Here is a 22,520-nt window from a genome sequence, read left to right as displayed (position 1 = left end):
CACCCCTTCATATTTAAATTTAACTAATAAATATATAAAAATGATATATATATATATATATATAGATATATATATTAGTTTTAATATATCCATCTTAATCACGAACCTACTAAGATTTAGTCCTTTTTAGTGCTTGATAAATTTGTGATTAAGAGAGATCTATAATGGTTTTATGTCTCTCTCTATATAGGCCATGTGTAATTTTTCTTGTTGAAATTGTATTTTTGAATAATTTATTACTTTAATATTTTATATTAAAAATTAAATGAGTTACACATTTTCCTATTATTAAGAAGTAACTAATTATTTTACCTTTAATTACTTTTCTCTTTTGAGAATTCAAATATTTTATTAACATAAACATTAACACACATATATATCCACACACATAATAGAGAGATCATATTGAAATATATCAGTTAATATGAATATTCAAACACTTTATTTAAGTTCTATTTTGAAATATTTGTAAGGAAAAGAGAAGTTTTTTTTTTTTTTACTTTATCTTTGCAAAGTTATATAAAATTATATTATTTAATATAGATGTCTAAATATTTTATTTATTATTCGAAGAGTGAAAGTGAAATATGTACAATTGTTTATATTTTTATTATAGCAAACAATGTCTTTTCATTTAAAGTATTTTTTTAGAGGACACTTGTCAACTCCAAGTTGAGCACGGATGGAATTACACGTCAAACTCATATTGGATTGTAGAATGAGCCTCACCTCTCGACTCAATAAGAATATTTATATATAGAGATGTGAAATTTATATAATAAATAATATTATTTTTTATTTAATCAAAGGACAATAGTTTAGGTGGTAGCTAGTTGGTTCTATTAGCCTATGTGGCAAAAATTGGCACATGTTGAAAATCATGATAGATGTGACAGATTCATCAATTACCATTAAAAACAAAAAATATAACCCATGAGGTTTAAACCAATTGGTTTGTGTAGGGTTTATTCTCCACCAGGTCACAGAGACTTTATAAATCAATTTACACTTCGAACAAGCAGGGACCTCCACTACTGCCATGAATAGTTCCACAAAGATCATTTTTTATTTGACATATCCAAATTTTTGTTCGACACCTACACACTTGGGATGTGAATAATTATATTGTATTTACGTTAGACCATTTAAACATGTTACCAAATTTCTTCCACAACCCTAAATATCAGGTTTTCCAAACATTTCTTTCCAATATTCATTTCTCATAATAGTGCATTGATTTGCGGCACATTACATCAAGGTACTGACTTCTTTCCAATTCATCCTCATTTTAATTCTTGCTCATATTTCTCTAGTAAGAAGTGTAAAGCTCTATGCCTGAGTAGAAAACTGAGAGAGAGCAAGAGAGAGTCGAATCCACAAATTGCAAGCAAGGAAGAGGCAGTTAAATAAGTGATGGAATGCCTCTCCACTCTTCTATAAAAAGCGATGAAGAATCTAGGGCCTTCTATGAAGCAGCAAAAGAAACAAAGACATGTGAGGCTGAGAATTGAATTACCTATCATAAATGATTCCATTTCGGCTCTCACCTCTCTGGTTGTTGATATTCTTAGTGGGTTTTCGATGAAAAAGAAACGGAAACCCTGCAAAATATCAATATTTTGGTCAAATGCTTCATTGATGGATTTGGGTAATTGAGTTTTTGAAAAAAAAAAATGATTATGTGATGAATTTAGATATTTCAAATCTAAACATAGAATTAGGGTTTGTTGAAGATTAAAATGTAGCTTTTCTTTGTGACATCGAGGATTCGACAACTATATTCCATTGAACTTATTTGAAAAGAGACTAGCCCAAGGCCTCTAATCTTGTTCAACCCAAATTGGTATGTGGATGAGGAGTCTGATGCAAATAATGGCTTCCTTTTCTTAGAAAATCAGAAAGGCAGAAAGATTTTCTTGTTGTGATGATAATTAGTTGTGATATTCTTATGTTCTTATTAACTTTCTTATTTTCTTCATTTTATCTTTGTTTAGTCAAGGAATTATTAAAAGAAAAATATGAAGATCGGGGACACCATATGTAGGTGGACATCCAGGGCTAAAACCCCTATATAGGGGAAAACCAAGTCAGGAACTATTCCTTCAGTCATTCAGATTGAGATGGACGAAGACCCTAGACCAATAGACCTTCCTCCTCCACCAATCTAGTAGGCTTCCTATATGATATAGTAGTCTCTTCTTATCCAGCAACTTCAATCCAGCAACAATCCAAAACTTCGACTCCCTAGTTGCAGAATTTCAACCCCCAGCAATAGAATTTTGGCCTCCCAGTAAATAAATAATTTTAACCCCCCTTCTAGCAGCTACACAGCTTCACACGTGTGGGAAAAAGAGAGAGATTCTTGATTTTTGTGCTTGAGAGAGTCCTCCTTCACCGTCATTATCCGTATTCTCTGTATTCCTTGAAATTCGCACCTTTTCTTGCCCAGTAATTGCAAATCGAACTAGTTGTGAGTGAGTGACAAATGAGGTCGAGTTGTTACCTTTATATAGTGACTCCACTACCTAGATTTAGGATGACTTGTCTAATTTAAGGCTGACTTGGTGGAGGAGGCCTAATTGATCTATTTTACAATAAAATAAATTTAATCTTTGACAAATAAATCCCAAGAAGGGTTGTTTACAATATAACATGGTCAAGGACACTTGACACAAACCCTAAAATCTTGCAATGGAGGCTTTGACCTAAAAATAATTGACCCAAGCCTGAAACACATGCTTTAATAAGTTGATTTTAATAATAATAAAATTTCATTTTCTTTCTTTTGACAAATACAATATATTGTGACTTAAATACATTTATGAAGACTGAACCTAGTTACATTATTCATCACTCCCTCTTAACTAGGGAGGTATTCACAATTACAACCATATAGAGGTACATGGAAGATCTCCAATATGAACTACGAAGAGTTCAAGCACACTCAGTCCCACAGACTAGATATTTGACCTGTTAACAAATGTAAGGTATCTAGAAGATCTTCTCTTACTCCCCTAAGCAGTACCAGCATTAGTGACTCAGGGTCAAGTGTACACCTGGCCCTTTTCTAGCTAAGCTAGAATCTTTCTTCGTAATCCTATAGGGATTCATCATTGCCTATGGTCATCATGAAAATTTCTTCATTAGTATCCTTTGACTGACAGTGGTCTCGATATTTGTTGTTAAAGGCCTGTTGCATCTGAGCCCAAGTTGTGATGCTATCTCCAGGTAAACCCATGAACCAGCGTAATGTTGTATCCTTGAGGGTAGATGGAAATAGTTTTAACTTTTTCTCATCATCTGTATAGTCATAGGTTCGGCATATAACAGCAAACTCAAATAGGAAAGTGTCGGGGTCCTCTGTGGTCAGGCCATAGAAATGAGGTAGGGTAGAGGGGCTGATATTTTTCATCTTAGTTACCCCATTGGTTTCCCTGATGGGGAAGGCACCCTCAACTCTCTCTCTATTCCCTTTGTCATTTCTGTTTTCAGCCATTGGTTCAGTAGGAATGGGTTCTTCTTCTTATTCTTCCCCTGTAGGTTCTTCAAATATGTCAGGTTGCTCACCTAAGGGTTCCTCCAGTTCATAGCGACCAAAGAAGAGAGAAGGTTGGTTGTTGGATGCAGTGGGGATATTTGGCAAAAATTTCCCTAAGTTGTCCCTATTCTTACGAGGCATGAAAGGAAATATTTTTGGCTTGGTTTTGTACTTTTTAAACTTGGAAAGTACTTGCAGAATTGAAATTGAACGAAAATTTCTGACAGAATGAAAAAGCTACTTTCTGAATTGGAATCTTGCTTGCAAAATGGAAAGGAAAGCAGAAAATGAAAAATGAAAGAAAGGAAACAACTAGATTACTTTTTCAGAAATAAACTAATGGCAGAATATTGAAGACAAGAAAATAGAATAAAAGAAAGCAGTAATCACATTCTACTCAGACACCTCCCCAGCAACGGTGCCAAAAAGTGATGAGCACCAGTATTGTAGCAAGGATGTTGCAACTCTTGGGCTACTAGCTTTACTTATCAACCCGGGGTTCATACAAACTTGGAGGTGACAGCGTTGTATGCACAAGTAAAAGTGATGGTTCTACCTGTTGTCACTGTTCAGCTGGCGAGAGACCACTGGAGTTCCAAGCCAGACTTATATGGAGTTAGAAGAAGCTTGATTCTTTGATGGAAGAAAGGTAAATCTACTCTAAGAGAGTTACTCTACTACATTAATGGAGAAGGTCAACGTGTAATGCTAAATCACACCATTCCCTAATTAACCATTTAAGAAGTTATGCTAGGCAGAAATGCTAAATCAACATGAAACAAATGCTACTATCTAAGTTGTAGAAGTAACAAGCATCAAACAATACTAATGTGCAAGTAAAGAGACTAAACTAAATCTGTTTTTTCATTTTTGGTCTTTTTATGCAAAATCCAGTACGCAAACTAATTGTTCTTGTGGATGTGGTAGGTGTATTAAGGATGTTTCAGGATGGATAGAAGGGTTATGAAATGGTTGGATGGTGTGGAGGACCCCTGGGAGGCTTTTGTGACTTCCTAAAGGTTTTCCATCAATTCGGCCTCAAAACAGGTCGTTTCAGGAAAACCTACAAGATGTACTAGAAACCTATAGGATGATCCTATAGGAATTACATGAAACCTACAGGATACAGCCGAGAGCTAAATGTGAGGTGTTGGAGGTGATGGGAGGCTTAGGAAAGGTGTGTGATGGGTGGAATGGAGTGGGAGAAGGTCTAGGATCACTCAGGATTCAATATCCAAGATAATAGATGGCTAGATTCGCTCAATGTGCTTGGGAGAATTTCTATGAAAAATGATGAAAAACTAGTGAAGGTGATGGTGCAAACAAGGGATGGCTAAGGTGGATGAAGTGGAAGGAGGTTGCTAGCTATGAATTCTTAGTCTCCTCTTGAAGCACCTGCTCTGCATAAAACATGTGTGTCTTCCAAAAATCTATGCAACAAGATATATTTTCATAAACTAGAAAAGTAGAATTAATGAATCAACTGCCTATACTATGCATGAAGAAAGTTGCTGAAAGGAATGAAAGCGTGAGTGAGATCTACTGTAGAAATGGAGATGAAAAATATGACAATGAAATATACCTTGCAAAACTAACCAAATGCTAAATTAAAGACAGCAAACTCCAAAGCTCATAAAAGAACTAGAAATCTGTGTTTTTGGGGCTGCTTAAGGGTCCCTTCCTCAAGTCATGGTCCTAAAAGGAGGAAGTGAGGTTGAGACACCTGCTAACAAACTTGTGGCGATCCCTTTTCTCCTTGCTAACCTGCTACTTGAAATAAGGCACAAATGGAAGCAAAATATTAAACAACCAATCTAATCTACACTACTTGTAATGGGAAATGCATCTAAAAAGAAAATTAACAATGAAGATATGAATCTACACTAAACATAAATGTACAATAAAGAGAAGCCTTGGCTGCTAGGATTGGGCCCTAACCCAAGAGCTTCAGCCCTCTGAGTTAACTCAGTGCTGGCTGGAAACAAAACTCATTCTTATTACCAACAAATTACATCAAGAGAACTTTCACAAGTATTGCAGCTCGAAAATAGCTTAGAGTTTACAATCAAAATTTGAATCCTACTAAGGCCCTAGGCCTCTATACTTATACATCTGAAGTCCCCAATGACTTCCTTAAAATTAGGGAGGCTCGGCTCCCAAACTCGAGATAAACTGGTGCTTTGTCTCTCACTTGCTTGGCGGCCTTCTAATCCTCATGATTTGATTGTTTGCACTCCGAGCTGATGTGGTGAATGGAGGAATATTAGAATGGAGGAGCAGTAAATGAGGAGGATTTACGTCCTACAATCCCTCTCCCTTGTCCCATTCGATTTTTGACCTTAGCCTTTGCCGAAATTCCTTGATTTTCTCCTTTAATCCTGCATTCACTGCATATTAGACCACAAAGTATAATATCCAACTCTAACTCACCTCATAAACAAAATATAATCAAAAACATGTAATAAGTTATGAGAAAAGTTGGTTTGACTAAGCTAGGAGGTGAATTAAGGCCTATATAATTACCCAATGATGAGGCTCATCACATGGAAAACTAGGTGTACTCATAAATATGCAGGCAACTCCAATTTTTATGTCATAGTATATATCTTTTGCAACACCTTGCAAGGGCCATAGTACTTGGGTGATAATTTCTTATCCTTCTTAGCTTGCTTGAGGGAAAAAAATGTGTATGTTTGTAACCATAAAAATACCCAATCACCCACATCAAAACTTCTTTCACTGCAATGTTGATGTACCTGTTGTTTCATTCGATTGTGTGCTAGAGTTAGATTATCCTTTAAGAGTTAAAGAACATGTTGTTGGTGCTTGATGTGATCTTCCACTACTTGAACCTTAGAATTTTCTCTTAAAGATGATGTGATGGATAGTGGATGATATCCATAAAGTTCCATAAATGCAGTCATTTGTGTTGCAATATGGAATGAAGTGTTATACCGCCATTTTGATAGAGGTAACCACTTGACCCATTTTGTTTGTTTATCAAATACAAAGAAACGAAGATATCCTTCCAAACATTTGTTCACTATCTCAGTTTGCATGTTAGATTAAGGATGATAAGATGAGTTGTGATCTAATTGAGTACCAAGACAAGAAAATTATTATGTCGAAAATTTTCCAGTGAAAATGGGATCTTTGTCAGTTACACTAATCTTTGGGTTTCCATGTAGCTTTTGAATTGTTTCCACAAATGTAGATCGATTGTACTGGATTTTAAGGATGAGATAGTGCATAAAAGTGTGCATACTTGGTAATTCTATTAACTACCACCATGATGACACTCTTTCCTTTGGACTTGGGTAAACCTGTGATTAAATCCATTGAGACTTCCTCCCAACGCTAACTTGGAATGGTTGATGGTTGTAAAAGACATGAGGTCCTAATTGTCTCAACTTTAATTTGTCAGAAAACCAAACATTCAGCCACAAACTTTTCAGTATCAGATTTAAGGCCATCCCAAAAAAAAATGAATCATTTTTTTTTTTTTTGGGATTTCTTACATAGATATAAGTGATCTTTGTACCATAATGAATCATTTTTCCAAATAAATGTATTAGATGTATGGGGATCTTACTACAAATTTTGAATGAGAGTCCACATTTCTTGGTCATTCTTCTATTCATCCCTTGCTTCACTTATCCAATCAGGTTGGATAATGTAAATGTTGGATAATGTAAATGCCACATAGAAATGCTTCGACATCATCATCCCTTCTTGAGAGTGCATCTACAACAACATTTTGCTTCCCTTTTTTGTACATTATTTCAAAGTCATAACCCATTTTTGTCGCTCTTTTGAAGATAATCTTTGTTCCAAGAAGTATTTAAGAATATCATGATTTTTTTTTACCTTGAAGTGTCATCCCATTAGGTAAAGGTGTAATTTCTTCATGGCATGTATTATTTCCAACATTTTCTTCTGATAAATAGATTTGTGTAAATACTTTCCCTTGATTAGACGACTTTCAAAAGAAATGGGTCTTCCTTCATGCATTAAAATGGCACTAATTCCATTTCTCAGGGCATTAGATTCCACAATAAAGGTTTTTGTGAAGTCTGGTGTAGTTAAGAATGAAGCTCAGAATATTGCCTATTTAAGATGTTCAAGGGTCTTAGTTTCTTTTGGAGTCCAAAAAAATGCATCTTTCTTCAATAATGTTGTTAGAGGTGTTATTAGTTTCCCATAATTCTTAACAAACTTGCAATAATACCCTATGAACCCAAGAAATCCTTGAATATGATTTAAGGTTGTGGGGATTTTCCATTCCTTGATGGCTCTAATTTTGTTAGGGTCTACCTTAACACCTTCATGAGATACAATATGACCTAAATATTTTGCCTCCTGTACCCCAAAGAACATTTGGAGGGTTTTGAATACAATTGTTTCTCCTCCAATAGTTTAAGAACCTTGTCAACATGTTGAACATGATCTTTTCGAGACTTATTGTAGATTAGTATATCCTCAAAACATATTAACGCAAATTTTCTAAGGAAAGGTTTGAAAGTTAAATTCATCAAACCTTGAAATGTGGAAGGTGCATTAGTAAGGCCAAAAAGCATGACCAGAAATTCATAATGACCTTAATGAGTTATGAATGTTGTTTTTAGATTTCTTTAGTATAACTTGATCATATCTAGAACGAAGATCCATCTTGGTGAAGTAAATTTCTCCATGTAATTCATCCAACAATTCATCAATGATAGGAATGGGAAATTTATCTTTAATAGTGAACTTATTGAGCTCTCTATAATCTGGACACATACGCCATGATCATAGAAAATTTTAGGGGCGAATGTTCGCCCTTTGGCGAAATTAAGGGGTTTTAACTTTTTAGTGGGCGAATATTTTGTATCATAGTACATTTTTACAAATCACCTCAAATAGCCCACCTTATTTTAACGGAGAGGGTAGAAAAGGTAAATTTAGCCCTTGAAATTAGGAGTTACAACCTTCCATTCGCCCATTTTCAATAATAGGTTTTATTTAAGTGAATCCTATGGGCCAAAGGCCCAAATACCATATTTATAAAAGAGGTATGGTAAATTAATAAAAATATAAATAAATGAGAGGTATGGTAAATAAATAAAACATTTTTTATATTTACTCCATAAGTCACCTTATATACATGCAAGGGTGTAAACAAATAAAAATATAAGTAAAGTGGAGGTATGGTAAATAAATAAAACGTCTTTTTATACTTACTCAAAAGGTATGGTAAATAAATAAAAATATAAATAAACTAGACACATGGTAAATAAATAAAAATATAAATAAACTAGACGCATGGTAAATAAATAAAACCTCTTTTTATATTTAGTCCATAACCCTCGTTCTATTTATGAAGGCTCAAGAAACAGGTTTTACTTAAGTGAATCCTATGGGCCAAATACCATATGGTAAATTAATAAAAATATAAATAAACGAGAGGTATGGTAAACAAATAAAACATTTTTTTTTATATTTACTCCATAAGTCACCTTATATTTACTAACACTCAAAAATGCGTTATATTTAGGTGAAACCTATGGGAAAAATACTATGGGACAAATACCATGGACTAGATTGTTATTAATACCATGTAAAAAAACATTATTAACCCTAATATTAGTATTAATAAAAATAAAAATGGCACATGGTATTGACCCATGGTATTCACCAAAATGGCTCATGGTATTGACCCATGGTATTCACCTGGAATGTAGCCTATTTAAATGGGGGAATTAAACCAGCATAGATCCATCTTTACTCTAGATCTACTAACCCCCGAGAGGTATCAAATATCATGATATGCAAACTAGCATAGAGTGAAAAAATATTTGATCCGATCAAAAGTAAAAATGGATGTTGTAATTTAATGTATGTTAAACATTTTAGCTTGGTTAAAATAAAAATCAACTATTAATTTTTATAAATTACTAATAGTAATTTTTAAGCTCTAGGTTTATGATAACCCATGGTATTGACCCATGGTAATATCATGGTATTCATGTGAGCATAGACTTTTAAAGGGGAAATTCTATCATCTTAGATCCATCTTAATTCTAGGTCTACCAAGTGCTCAGAGGGATAAATAGATTTCATCCCCCTAAGAGTGGTAGATGTGGAGTTAAGATGGATATAGGTTGGTTTTTATGATAATGAAGATATTAAATAGACTTACGAAATTATATTGTAAAAACATCTTAAGGTGAATGGTTAAAGCATAGACATTGGACAAGTATATTTGTATACTTCTATTTTAAACTGAAACAAATCCAGGGCTAAAAGGAACGGATTGATCGCACTAGTCATCGTTCTATAATTTTCCAACATATGCTAGAGTAAACATATTGTATTTTGGGTAATTTTTCTAATTGCAAATAGGAACGTACTTGTGTATTGGTAGGGTGGTTACGAGGTCCCTAGAAGTGATGAATTTGAATTTTTCTTGGTTTTATATATAGTATTAGGTTTTTTCTCATGCTTTCTAGGTTATCGATATGTAATTTTGGTAAATTTGATTTGAAAAGATATTTTAAAGAAATGCAATGATTTCATTTGTGTATTCAATAAACACAAGATTCTATAATTGAGTAAAATATTCGCCATGCCTGGTGAGAGATTCGCCAAAAAATTATATATACATATCATATTATTGATAAAATCGCCTTCCATTTTTCCTATATACCATGGAGATTCGCCCATTTATTATACATGTAAATTTTAGGGGGGGTTCTTAAAATTTTCCTTGGCCATGATCCATACTTCTTTTGCACCAATACTATTGCAGAAGAGAAAGAAATTTGGCTAGGTTGAATTATACCTACCTCTATCATTTCTACAACCATACGTTCAAATTCACTCTTTTCGGCATATGGATATTATAATCTCTTATGTTTGAAGGAACACTTTCTAGAATCAAGTGAATAGCATGATCATGATCATGAATAGGTGGGAGACCTTTGGGAGTCTCAAATACCTTGGAATGATTGTCCAAGACTCTTTGGAGATCTAGAGAAATGGATGATTTTGATGTTTGAACATCTAGTGAGCATAATTGTGCAATTGTGCCTCATTGTTCCTTCTTCAAACGATTTGTCATGCCATTATAGTTGGTTATCTTCCTTTGTTTCCCTATGATACCCCTTAATTCAATTTCCTTTCCTTCCTATAAAAAATTCAAGAAAATTTCTTGAAAATTAAAAGTTATCATCCCCAAATATTGTAACCATTGGACTCCTAATACAACATCAGCACCACCCATTGGAATGGAAATCATTTAACTATTCAATGCATATTCCCCCATGGTTAGATTGATATTATGGAACTTCCTTGAGCAATTTATAGTTCCTCCATGTGCAACCATCACTTGACACTTTGGTGTTGGATATAGAAAGCAATTCAATTCCTTGACTATATTACATTGAATAAAATTATGGGTACTACTCGAATCAATCAATTGTTGGGTCCTTCGTTTGAAAATTGAGTTTTGACCAATTGACCACATTTTTCCCAAAAATAAATGTTGGGAAGTCACAGAGGAGACAACTGGAGCAGAGGAAGGAACCCGACAAGGATCAGCAATTGCAGAAGGATGACCAGAGGAATCCAGACTCAAGAAAGAAAGAATTGAGCAACAGAGATAGTGGAGAGAAGAAGAGAGATGAAAGCGAGGAAGCAAGAAACAACCAAGAAATAGAGACAGTCGAAAGGGAAAGAGGCAGAGCATCCAAGAGAGAAGTGGAAGTTCAAGCGAGCGGAAGACTTAAGAAGGGCAAGGAGAAAGTTGAATGGGAGGATAGATGGTGGGATATAGGAATGTTTTTGCAAATCCATTTGAGCCCACTTTGTATCTTGTTTCCTTAATCATATATTGTTATGTTGTGTTGATGCTTTTTCTATCTGGAGGGCCTTCAAGCCTGATGTAATTTTATATTGTTATGGTGTTCATGGAAGGAATGGTTATATGGATATTTGAGCAATCTATGTATGATTCTTTGTGGATTTATAAAAAAAATTAATATGCTTGCATCTGTATGATATCTCTCCTTTATATATGCTGGTTCATTAGAATTGGATCCCAAATTTTATATTTCTGATTTATTGTCATTGTTAGTTCCTTGGATTTTATCCTAACGTCTGATTCCAATCGCTCAACTAACTTATCCTAACGTCTGATTCCAATCGCTCAACTAACTAAGTTCACATCACACCTCGGGTGAGACGCCTTATTCATCCCGAATAAGGTGAAAACATCAGTGTGGTGCTAGACTACAACAGAGCCTTTGTTAGCCCCTATTCCTAAACCCTAGGCCTCAACCCATCTATTATTTTTCCGCCAACAAATGGTTCTATTGTCGGGACTCGAAAATTTCCAAAGGGGTCTAGAATATGGTGTCGAGGATCTTTAAGAAGGGACTTAAATTTTGGAGGCATGAGCAAGTATAATGGTTTGCTTCTCAATAAGCTCAACTCCATTGACAAATTCTAAAGCAGTTGAAAGAAGAGATCTTATACGCGGAGCCTGCGAGTGTTCAATACAAAATCTTTTGGTGCAAGTTCTCAGAGGAGTTATACAACTGGTTGTGGAGACTACAAATAAAGGGAAAGATCAATGGACATAACCGATCTTAGCGTACTTGGACTCAAGCAGATCTAGTTGAGCTACATCAGCTTGACACCGATCTGACGCAAGTTGTAGATTTCTGGGTGCATACCACATTAGAGGGATATATTATTGAGTTTGTTGTGGAGGGTCATCAGTCCTTTTCTAAGGTTGAGGTTGTGTTTAAGTCAGGGTTACGAGGAAGACTGTCGAGGGAAGTTTCACTTTGGGTTAAGGTTCTGATGGTGGAAGAGAACTTGTTAGTGTTCCAAAACCCTTCAATGGAATCTTAAAATCCCAGTACTGGGGGGAGGACCTAAGGGGAGGGATGCTACCTAAATGGGAGAAATGAAAATATTGAAGAAATTGATGCAGGTGACTTTCAGAGGGCCAATTATTTGAGGGCATAGAGAAGATCGTGGATAGTTGAGGAATGGAGGGAAAGATCTCTATAGGAGATTGATAAAAGACGAAGGGGAATACACCAAGCAGGAGTGGCGTTGAGCAGACCAGAAGACCTAGAAAGAGAAGGAAGTCGACTAAAGTTGCATAGTAGTGGAGACAGTGCTAGGATAAATATTGGTTTCGTAGGAGGAGCTGAGACAGTTATAGTGACCAAGGATCAGAAGAAAAGTAGAAACTTTGCCCTGCCAACAGAAATGGGAACGCTAGATGAAATGGGTTACATAGGCCTCGAGGAAGGCATGGATGATGATATGCACTTTACCATGAGAAGATTGTTTTCCAAGAATGGTGTATCCTCTAAAAGTTACGATTGGTTGCCCCAACCTTCCCTTGGTACTTTATCACAACCTTGACCATTTTTTATCCAACTTAATTAAAGTTATAAAGGTTCATAATGTACACACAACCTACAACATTGGTATCATTATCAATAGTAGTGACAGTAGTATAAGTATCCAAGGATGATCACAACTCGGTTCTCAAGGATTTATACTTATTCCTCAAGTTTAATTGGCCATGGTGGGATCCTTTACCTGATATTTAGAGTTCTCTAATATGGGGAATGAAGACGTAGAGTAGCATTGGTAGCTATTTCAAGCTATCTGGAGGGCTCGCAAAACTCCATATGCTACGAAGCTGATTGAATTTCATACCATGCTTCGGGAAAGAGCTTTGAGATGGTTTATTAAATGGTCTATGTTGCAACAGAATCCAATGGTAAATGAAGTCAAACAAGAGTTTATTCAAGAGTTTAAGCTCCCTCAGAGTAACCAATAGGGGTTTCCTGAGTTATGGGAAATCAAGTAGTGAGAAAGAGAGACTTCTTGATAGCTAATGCAAAGATTCAAATATGCAATTGGTAAGTTGAGCTACCCGATCGACCTTAACCATCAACAGGATTGGTTCATTAAAGCATTTCTACCACTTACTCACACATCACTGACTCAGCAAAATATTGATACTCTACAAGACGCTTTAGAACAAGAAACTTGAATTGAGGCTATGGTAGGATACCCACATGAACATCAGGGAGGGGCAGCTTCCCAGGATCCCTCTATTTTGGGACTGCAGGATCAGATTGTGGATTTGATGGAGAAGATGAGGTACATACAAACAGTACAACATGCACGACCACGTGTATGGTGTACCAACTACCACATTGAGGGGAATTACACCATGGAGTGCCCAAGGTTGTGAGGGTCGAGCACTCCCTCCATGTCAGCGGGGTCGTCCACATCTTTACCTGATGTCATTGTTACACAAATTGATATGCAAGGTATGTATACAGGATGCACTCAATTCCATGTGTTTCCAAACTAGTAGGGTGTGGAACCAACTGAGTATTGTGAGATATGCAAAACATATGGACATCTCCCTTGCCTCTGTCCAATCCTACATAAGTATTTCAATATTCCAAACAATACTTTTTGTGAATTTTGTGGCTCACCAACACACCACACAGATTAGTGTAGAGCACTAGATGTTGCTTAGCATATCGATTGGATCGGTGTACTTATCGGATTAATGAGACCCCTCGAGGACAAGGAGGTGGAGGAACAAGGGGAGGAAAAATAGGAGGCAGAGGTCTGATCCATTGCTACAACTATGATCAGGAGGGTCATGTTGCAAGAGATTTCTATTTACCAAGAATACATTAGTACTCCCATTGCAGGGTCAACAAACATGCAACGAAACACTGTCCAGAGTTGATTTATAGGAGGTAAGAGCTCAACCGCCAAAGGGGAGAAAATTTAATAAATGTTGAACCAAGAATAGTTGAGACAACTCCTCTCTCAAACATTAATATAATCACCTAGGGGGGAAATAAGACTGAAACTGACTGGGGAATAACTGAATAGCCAAAAATTATAAGGCCAGCCTCACTAAAGCATTCATACAATCCTGATTAGTAGAAGCAGTACTACAAGGAAGTTGGTGAGACTTTTAATAAATTGACTCTGAGTGAGTAATCCTAGGTGGAATAACCAGGGGTTTCAAAGCCCAGGAACTTAAACCCACCTTAACTTTATAATTGACCCATAGCGGAATGGTTGAAGTTATTTCTACAGATTGTGAATGGTGACCAGATGCTTGGGCAGCTGCGCGAAAACCTTAAAATGGTTGTAAGGGATGGGGTGGTGGAGGAGGGATTCATCTTCGCTAATTTTCCTGAGAGACACTCATGGAGGGTGCACAGGAATAAGAAGAGAACAAGAAGGGATTTGTGGATTGATGTTCAAATTTCAAGTTTTCATATTAAAGATACAATGTTAGACTTGGGATTAGATGTGAATACTACCACGGAAGACTCGGGAAGCCTTGGGAAGGCCTAAGTTGGATTTCTCTTTGATTCAACTACGTATGGTGGATGAATACTGTATACTCCCGGTTGGAAGGATGGAAGAAGTAGAATTTGACATAGTAGGGGTGAAAACCTATGTTGATTTTGAATTAATAAACATCATGGGGGACAAACACCCCTCCCCAACATTGCTTGGAATAGGCTGGGCCTTTGAGAACTATGTGATAAGTGATCTAAACAAGGATATGATGACCTTTGAAGTAGAAGGGACCAAAGTGAACCAGCCCCTAGACCCCTACCAAGGGCCAAGATTTACTGAACCAATAGATATACCAACTGAGTTGTTGGATCATATATACCAGCTGACAGTAGGGAGAAGAGAGGATTACATCAACCCGATAATAGGTGAATCAGTCAACTGGAGGAGGATTCAAAGCTCAGAGGTTGGATCTGAGACTACATGGGAAGATTGTTAGCACGACAGACATGATATCAACACCAGGCATTGTGCTATGATCCATCGGCTCAACTGGGTTGGTACTGATGTACGGGAATTTACTATCTTCAATGGCATAGGTCATCTTAATTATTTTCTTAATGAAGTTGATGCAACCATCCTTGAGGAACACAGAGTGCATTTATTAGATGTCACTTGGCAAGCAACACCAGCAAGGTGGTGGGGTTCTCACCACAACCATCTACAAGAATGGTAGGAAATTAATATGACAATAAGGATTTGATTTGAGACTTCAGAGAATTCTCTGCAGAATGTGCTTAAGTACCAGGGGAGCTATGACCCTCGACATCATTCACAAGCTTGTGAGGTCAAGTGGACCCGTGAAGGGCTTCTAGAAGACCTGTGGATACACTACCTTGTACACACACTGGGAAAAATTCTAAAGTCATGGTATGTAAGGGAAGAGATAAAGAGACAGATCGGCTATTGGAACTACATAAGAACCCAATTTATCAGTCAATTTTACTTCACAGATACTGATGAGAGAATGACAATTGTACTGCAAGATGTCAGATGCGTTTTGCTCGCTGTAGGACAGCTGGTGGAGGGATGTATAGACCAGGACACTCTTGAGCATGTTAGAGTCGGTCTGGTCAGTCCTCCGTCAGAGATCAAAACTCTTTATGCATTTCATGTTTAGGTGTCCCGCTCCATTCACTCAGCTGCATTCCGCTAGGGGCATGCCATAATCTGACGGAGAAAGTCATGCTAGTCATTTCCCCTCATGTCTGGCTCCTGTTGGCTTATGTCTTTGTGTCAAATAATCAAAAAGTCCATAACAGTCAAGGTCTGGTCCTTTAACAAACAAAAGTCATTTTTGGTCATTAGGTCTAGGGATTGATCAATTTGGTCTTTAAATATGTCCAGTAAAGCCATGCAGGCCAGAGTGATTTTCTTGCAAATTAATGATCCGCAGAGTTTCATCATCATATTGATAAACTGCGATTGTTCTTCAAAACTCTGTTTTGAAGAAAAGTCAAACAGTGCTATTGGTGACAAAATTTTCAAAAGGGGTCTTCAGTTGATTTCTACAGGCGCAATCATGGTTTCCGTGGCCAAATGCTCTGTCGTGCAATCCCTGCAAAGAGTGCTGAAAATGTCATCATTTGAGCTAAAATTTCAAAGGGAAAGTGAAAATCAGTGTGTTCTAAAGTCAGTGAAAAAGTGTCAAAACATAACATTAGAAAAATGGGTTTTCAAGGAAGCAAAAATTTAACCCATCACTTCCAAGGCTATATATACAAGTTTTCATCAAAATCAAAGGCATTGTGCTAATCCAAGCCTTGGAGAAACGTTGCAAAAGGTGTGAGTGTGCATCGTGAGTGTTTGAGGGAGTTGGAGGCAGTTTGAAGGAGCGCGGCGCATATACTCAAGGGCGCAGCACACACAGAGCCTGCTCGCAGTTCAAATTTTCCACAAGTGCGGTGCATACCCAGGGCGCGGCGCACTGGGTTTTGCACGCGACGCACACAGACCAAGGGCCGAAACAAGGCCAAATCACCTCCAAATTTTTGTGAAGCCCATCAAATTAAAAGGTAGGCTCTTTGACATCATTGGTTCGTCAAGTTTTATAAAATGATATGGTGGTTTATAGCTATGTTTGAATGCAACCAAATTCAATAAAATCAACCATAAGAAATCACCAAAAAACCATGATGGCTAGGGTTGCTAAAGTGGGTTGTTAGTGCCAAGGTTCCGTTCCACCCATCATTTTCCCCTCACCTACCATTTTTCCTATCCTCCCTTTCTCATATTTCCTAATATCCCTGCCCTAATTACTACCAAACCCTCTCACCTATCCCTCCACTATTTGGTCAACATGACATCCCAAACCCTACCTTGTTAAAACCCCAAACCCTACCCTATCAAAATACCCCAAAGCCCCCTACATATCCCTAAACAAAATTCTCCTATAACCCCTATTCCCATTATATTATCCCCCTCCTAATACTCCCTTGTTTCATTGTCCCCTTGGTGGCAGATTATCAAAACAACCTAGCTTTCATCATCATCAAAGGGGTAGCCTAAATTCAGTTTATAAAACAACAGTCATGGCATCCGAGGTTTCATCAGAGTATGAGGTGGAGACCCACAGTGATATAGCTTCAGGAGAACAGGCCCCTAGGAGACATCACAGGAGTGGAAAACATGTTAGGGATGAGCCAAACACCCTCACTGAGTTGCAGGCATGCCCTCTTGCTATGTCATGTTTCCAGCATTTAGCATGTCTTGAATTTTTTCAAAGGGTGCAAATGTCAGAGTTCATCATGAGTTGGCCCGTCTTTTTGCACTTCACCTACATGGAGGTTAGTCTATCTTGGTTGGGGTCACTTTCACATTGACACCCGAAACCGTATCAATGGCAACAGGCATACCAAACATTGGAGAACAGTGGCATAAGAAGAAGAATGTGGAGAGGCATCATTATGAGCCTTACATTAAGGCTAGTTGTTTGAGTCAGCTTACAAGAGTCTTCCCGTTCAGATTTTTGAGAGATGAGTATGCTCCGCTCATGAAATTGATCATGAAATACTTCAGTTGTGAGGGGAGGTTTTCTCGCCTTTATGCCTATCACATCAGGTTGCTCATGCACTTTACCAGTGTGCGAATGATGAACCTCCCATTTTTCATTTGCGGGAACATAGAGAGGATGAAAAATTTCATGCAGCACAAGACCCCTCAACAGCAGCTCAACAGTGTTTATCACTTTGCTCTTATCCGGATTTTGGTGGATCATCAGTTGGGATTGCAGGGTATTGCTTGGGAGGACTTCATCTCCCGTGAATTCTTCAGCGCTCCATAGGTAGTATCAGAGGCAGAGCATGAGATAGGTGGCCCATCTCATCAGTATGAGCGACATGAGACTGCTACTATGCCAGTATACATCACCTATCAGAAAGGCAGTAGACCTTTGTTTGCAGCAGCAAAGCGAGTGTTATCTCCACCCGAGGTGGAAGGGGCCTTGCTTCCGACATCGGCATCACATGAGCAGGGCAGAGGTAAGGAGCCAGTGTAGGAGGAAGGGCCATCAGGTGAACGAGAGACCGAATTCGTTCTCCTCAATGATGATGAGACAGATATAGAACCAACAAATGCAGAGCTTACAGAGATCATCCAGGAGCAGCAATCAGTGATTGAGGCCTTATCCCTTGACTTGGAGAGGTCCAAGTGGAACATGAAGTACCTGGAGCAGAGAAACAAGCAGCTTGAGGATCAGCAGGCGATTATGGAGCTGCAAAACATTCGTGAGCATCGCCAAGCTGCTCAAAGGAGAAGAGTTGAGCTCACATCATTGGAGCAAGAAATCAATGAGGATCGGGAGGCCCATCTCAAGAGCGTGAACATGCACTTGGAGAGGCTACTGGAAAAGGCCGATCAAGACCTTTCCTTTCTGAGACACATGGCTTATCGTTACAGGATGCGAAATATGAGTGCAAGGGCCCGGATAAGGAGCTTGAAGGAGAAATTGAGGAAAGCAACAAGAAAGGAAAAAGAGGCAAAAGAGCAAGATCGGCTTCGAATCTTGGCTGAGGCTTCCTTGGTCCATCATAACACCCCATAAAGAGCCTCCACCCCAAATTTCAAGAAATTTGGGGAATTTTTGGTCACATGACAAATTTTTGGGCAAAACACAGGTTTTTTCTCCAGTGGCGCGGCGCTAAAATTCTAGAGCTCCGAATGAGGAATGGTTTTCATTTTTGGATTCAGCATGGAAAATCACAACTACTTGTGACCGGACAAGAAATTTGGGCAAGATATGTGTCTCCTAGAGGTCAAAAACACCCAAAAAATGGCCTCTCTGCCCCTTTTTTGACACACAGGAAGCAGTCTTGGGAGAATGAAGATTTGGAGGGGAAAATGAGCACCAAATTCAAAAATTCCAGTTGGGTTAGAAAGTAGACAGGACAAGCTTTCCAACAAGCCCACTTGGGCACATTTTGGACACCTAAAAGTGCCCCAAAACAGGCCCCAAAGTAGCGCGGCGCACAGAGGAAAAATTGCCAAATTTGCTTCCGTTTCGCGAAATTTCGGTTCGCGACTTCTCCAAGTGGGCCCGCTCATCTACACTTCAGTTTTTTGGCACCAAAGGCGGAATTTAAAGTATTTTTTCTCCAAATTGGCTTCTATCCAAGTGGCGAAGGAAGGCAAACGGTCACCCAAGCCAAATGTCATGTTTGTAGCGCTGCACCTGTAGCTGATGGTTGGCTCTTCATCTCCATTTTGTAATGATTCAAGTAACTCCCCAACCCTTGGGCATTCTATCTCTTCATGGCACATTCTATATATTGTATGTAAACCATTTGCAAAGGGTGGGTTGGTTTGTAACTTCTGGGAGACTATGGGAAAGAAACTTTGTTTCTTCACTGTCTATTTTTGACAGAGAATTAATGAAAGGCAACGGCTCTGTTTCATGAGATTCTTGTGGTTGTGAGTGTAGCAAATGTGTCTCTTATGTTTTCATATGTATTGCGTTATGTTTCATAATTCAATTCATGTTCATTTCCAGTGAAATTTTCTGAGTGAGATTAGGTAGAATTCAATTTTATTGCTCTGCCTGTGGGAAAATTTCATGTTCAATGTTCTTCTTCTATTGAAAAGGATTCATGTTCCTATTCCCTTTTCACACTCCTCAGCAATCTCTCCATTCTGCGTTATTTCAAACTAAATTGCTACACTTTCCACCTACCTTGCCTCACGAAGTAATCTGTGCCTTTGTATTAAATTCTCTGTTCTTTGCTGACCATTGGTCCCATACCATCCCAGAAGCTCGGTCATTCATAAAAATTGTTTCTTGTATCCATATTCACTTACTAGTCTAAGATAAATATTTCATTGTAAGTCATCTCAGACCGTTTTTTGCTTATCTATGCACTGAGCGTGACTCGGAGAGAGCCCTCTCCTATTCTGGCAGGTCTAGCTACCAGACTGAGCGTGGTTTGTGGTTACCCTGAATTTTGCCTTCCTTCAGCCTAGGGCAGATTTAGGTGCTAACATAGTGGCGACTCCACTAGGGACAAAACTGAAATCAAATCCCCTTGTTTCATAATAATTCTAAGCTTCCGGATGATGAGTTTAGGATTGGATAGGCTGAGTAAGTTGGTTGTGTCCTGTGATTTTCCTCAATAGCACACTAGCTTCGAGACGATATACCAAAGCCAATCCAGACCTGGATCCTCCTCATATATACGAAAATCCCAATTTGATTCCAAGACTCCTTCGTCAATAAAGCACCATAACTCCCGTGTTCAAGTCTCATTCATGTCCTGATATTTTCGAGTATCTTGAAGAGCTCAAGTTTGACGAACTGTTTGAAATATCATTGTTTGAGTCTAAGTCCGAAAGGGCTGTTGATTATATTGTCCCCAATCCTCAATTTCTTGTAGATCTAGAAACAGAAAGAGCTAACCGATTAATTGATAATTATATTGCGGCACAACCTCAAACTCCAATTGCTAGCCCCTTACAAACGGTGCAAACTCCTCCAACACCTCCAAGGCCAAATCCACCGAGAGTGATGGCTGCCCGTTTCGCACCCCTTGTTCTACCCCAAGTTCTAGATGATATGCCCGCGGATTATCAAAGTAAAATCCCATTTTTTTATGGCACTCCTAACAGCATTACTGCTCAGCAACATGTGGACAAAATGGCAGACTTCTATGAACTCCATGAGATCGATGCGGAGAATGTGGCAATGAGACTCTTTGTACAGACATTTGCAGGTGATGTGAGGAAATGGTTCAAAGGTTTTCCGAAAGAAAGTATCACTACCTTGGTTGAACTACAAAAAAAAAAATTAAAACGATGGGAAGTGAAAAAGAATCCCCTTCAAATTCTAGCTGAATATGAAAAAATCAAACGAAACGCTAGTGAGTCGGTCCAAGATTATTGTGTCAGATTCAATACAGTTTACAACAAAATTCCAAATCATCTAAAGCCACCCATGGGACTAGCTATGATGAAATTTCCGAATGGTTTTGACACTGATATGGCCTACCAATTAAGAGAGAGAGAACCGGCCACAATGGAAGACATGTAGAAAATCGCGGTTAGCGTTGAAGCAAATCTGTTGTCCAAAAGAGCTAGAGCGAAAGCAGAAAAGAAAGTCACTATTAAGGAGGAGTCTTCTTCAATGGATCAATTACTCAAAAAGGTAGAGCAGATGCTTGAAAGGGTGAAGCTCGACAAGCCTGAGCCACAAGTTAGGAATCCTAACTTCCGTGGCCGGCAACAGCCACAATATAGAATAAGGCAGAGAGATCAGCGAACCCAAGAGCAGACAGCACAACAACCAGTACAAAGACCTTTGCAGTAGAATTTTGTGCATGGACTGGAGTTAGATGAGGACAGGAATGTAATAGGTGAAGAAATCCACCTCTTTACTCCAGATGAGCTGCCTACTTACATTACCGAAGAAGAAGAGTGTGCGGTGAGTTCAGCTACGTACAAAGATGCAGATTTCATCCTAGCTAGTGACACTGTTTTAGAAGAAGAATCAAAGTAGTATCAAAGGGGGTATATGAATGCTATGTCCGCACAACAGCAGTGATATTCACTTAGAAACAAAGATGTGCCGGCCAAACCAATGTAGAAAAAGAAGGAGGTTGAAACAGCAAAGAATGATTCATCAGCTACACAAAGAAAAGGAAAATAGGTGGTTGGTCCGGAGAGAAACAAATCAAAATCAGCAGAACAATCACAGCAACAAGCTGCATCAAAAGGAAAAGAAAAGAAAGAGATCCCAGTCAAAGAGGTAGAAAAGACTCCCACTTTTAGCTTAGAGAATGAGATTTCTAAGTTAAAGGTATCCATCCCCTTGATTGAAATAATGAAGAACAACAGTTATAGAGGACAGATATCTAAAATGTTGAATTTGGACCCAATGTCCGACATGGTGAATGTTGAAGACGATCAGCCTGAAATGATTTTTGGGCTAGCATCGAATGGTGAGTCTCCTGATAGCGATGTGCCACCCTTTTATATCAGTTTACGATTGCATGATTTTGTGTTACATAATGCCATGTTCAATTCCGGAGCTTCTCACAATCTCATGCCCAAGGCTATCATGGATAAGCTTGGTCTGGACATCACCCAGCAA

The sequence above is a fragment of the Pinus tabuliformis genome, chromosome X, assembly GCF_031772625.1.
Source record: "Pinus tabuliformis cultivar Carrire ecotype Pingquan chromosome X, CPIR1, whole genome shotgun sequence".
Classification (NCBI taxonomy): domain Eukaryota; kingdom Viridiplantae; phylum Streptophyta; class Pinopsida; order Pinales; family Pinaceae; genus Pinus; species Pinus tabuliformis.
This window is presented reverse-complemented; position numbering follows the sequence as displayed.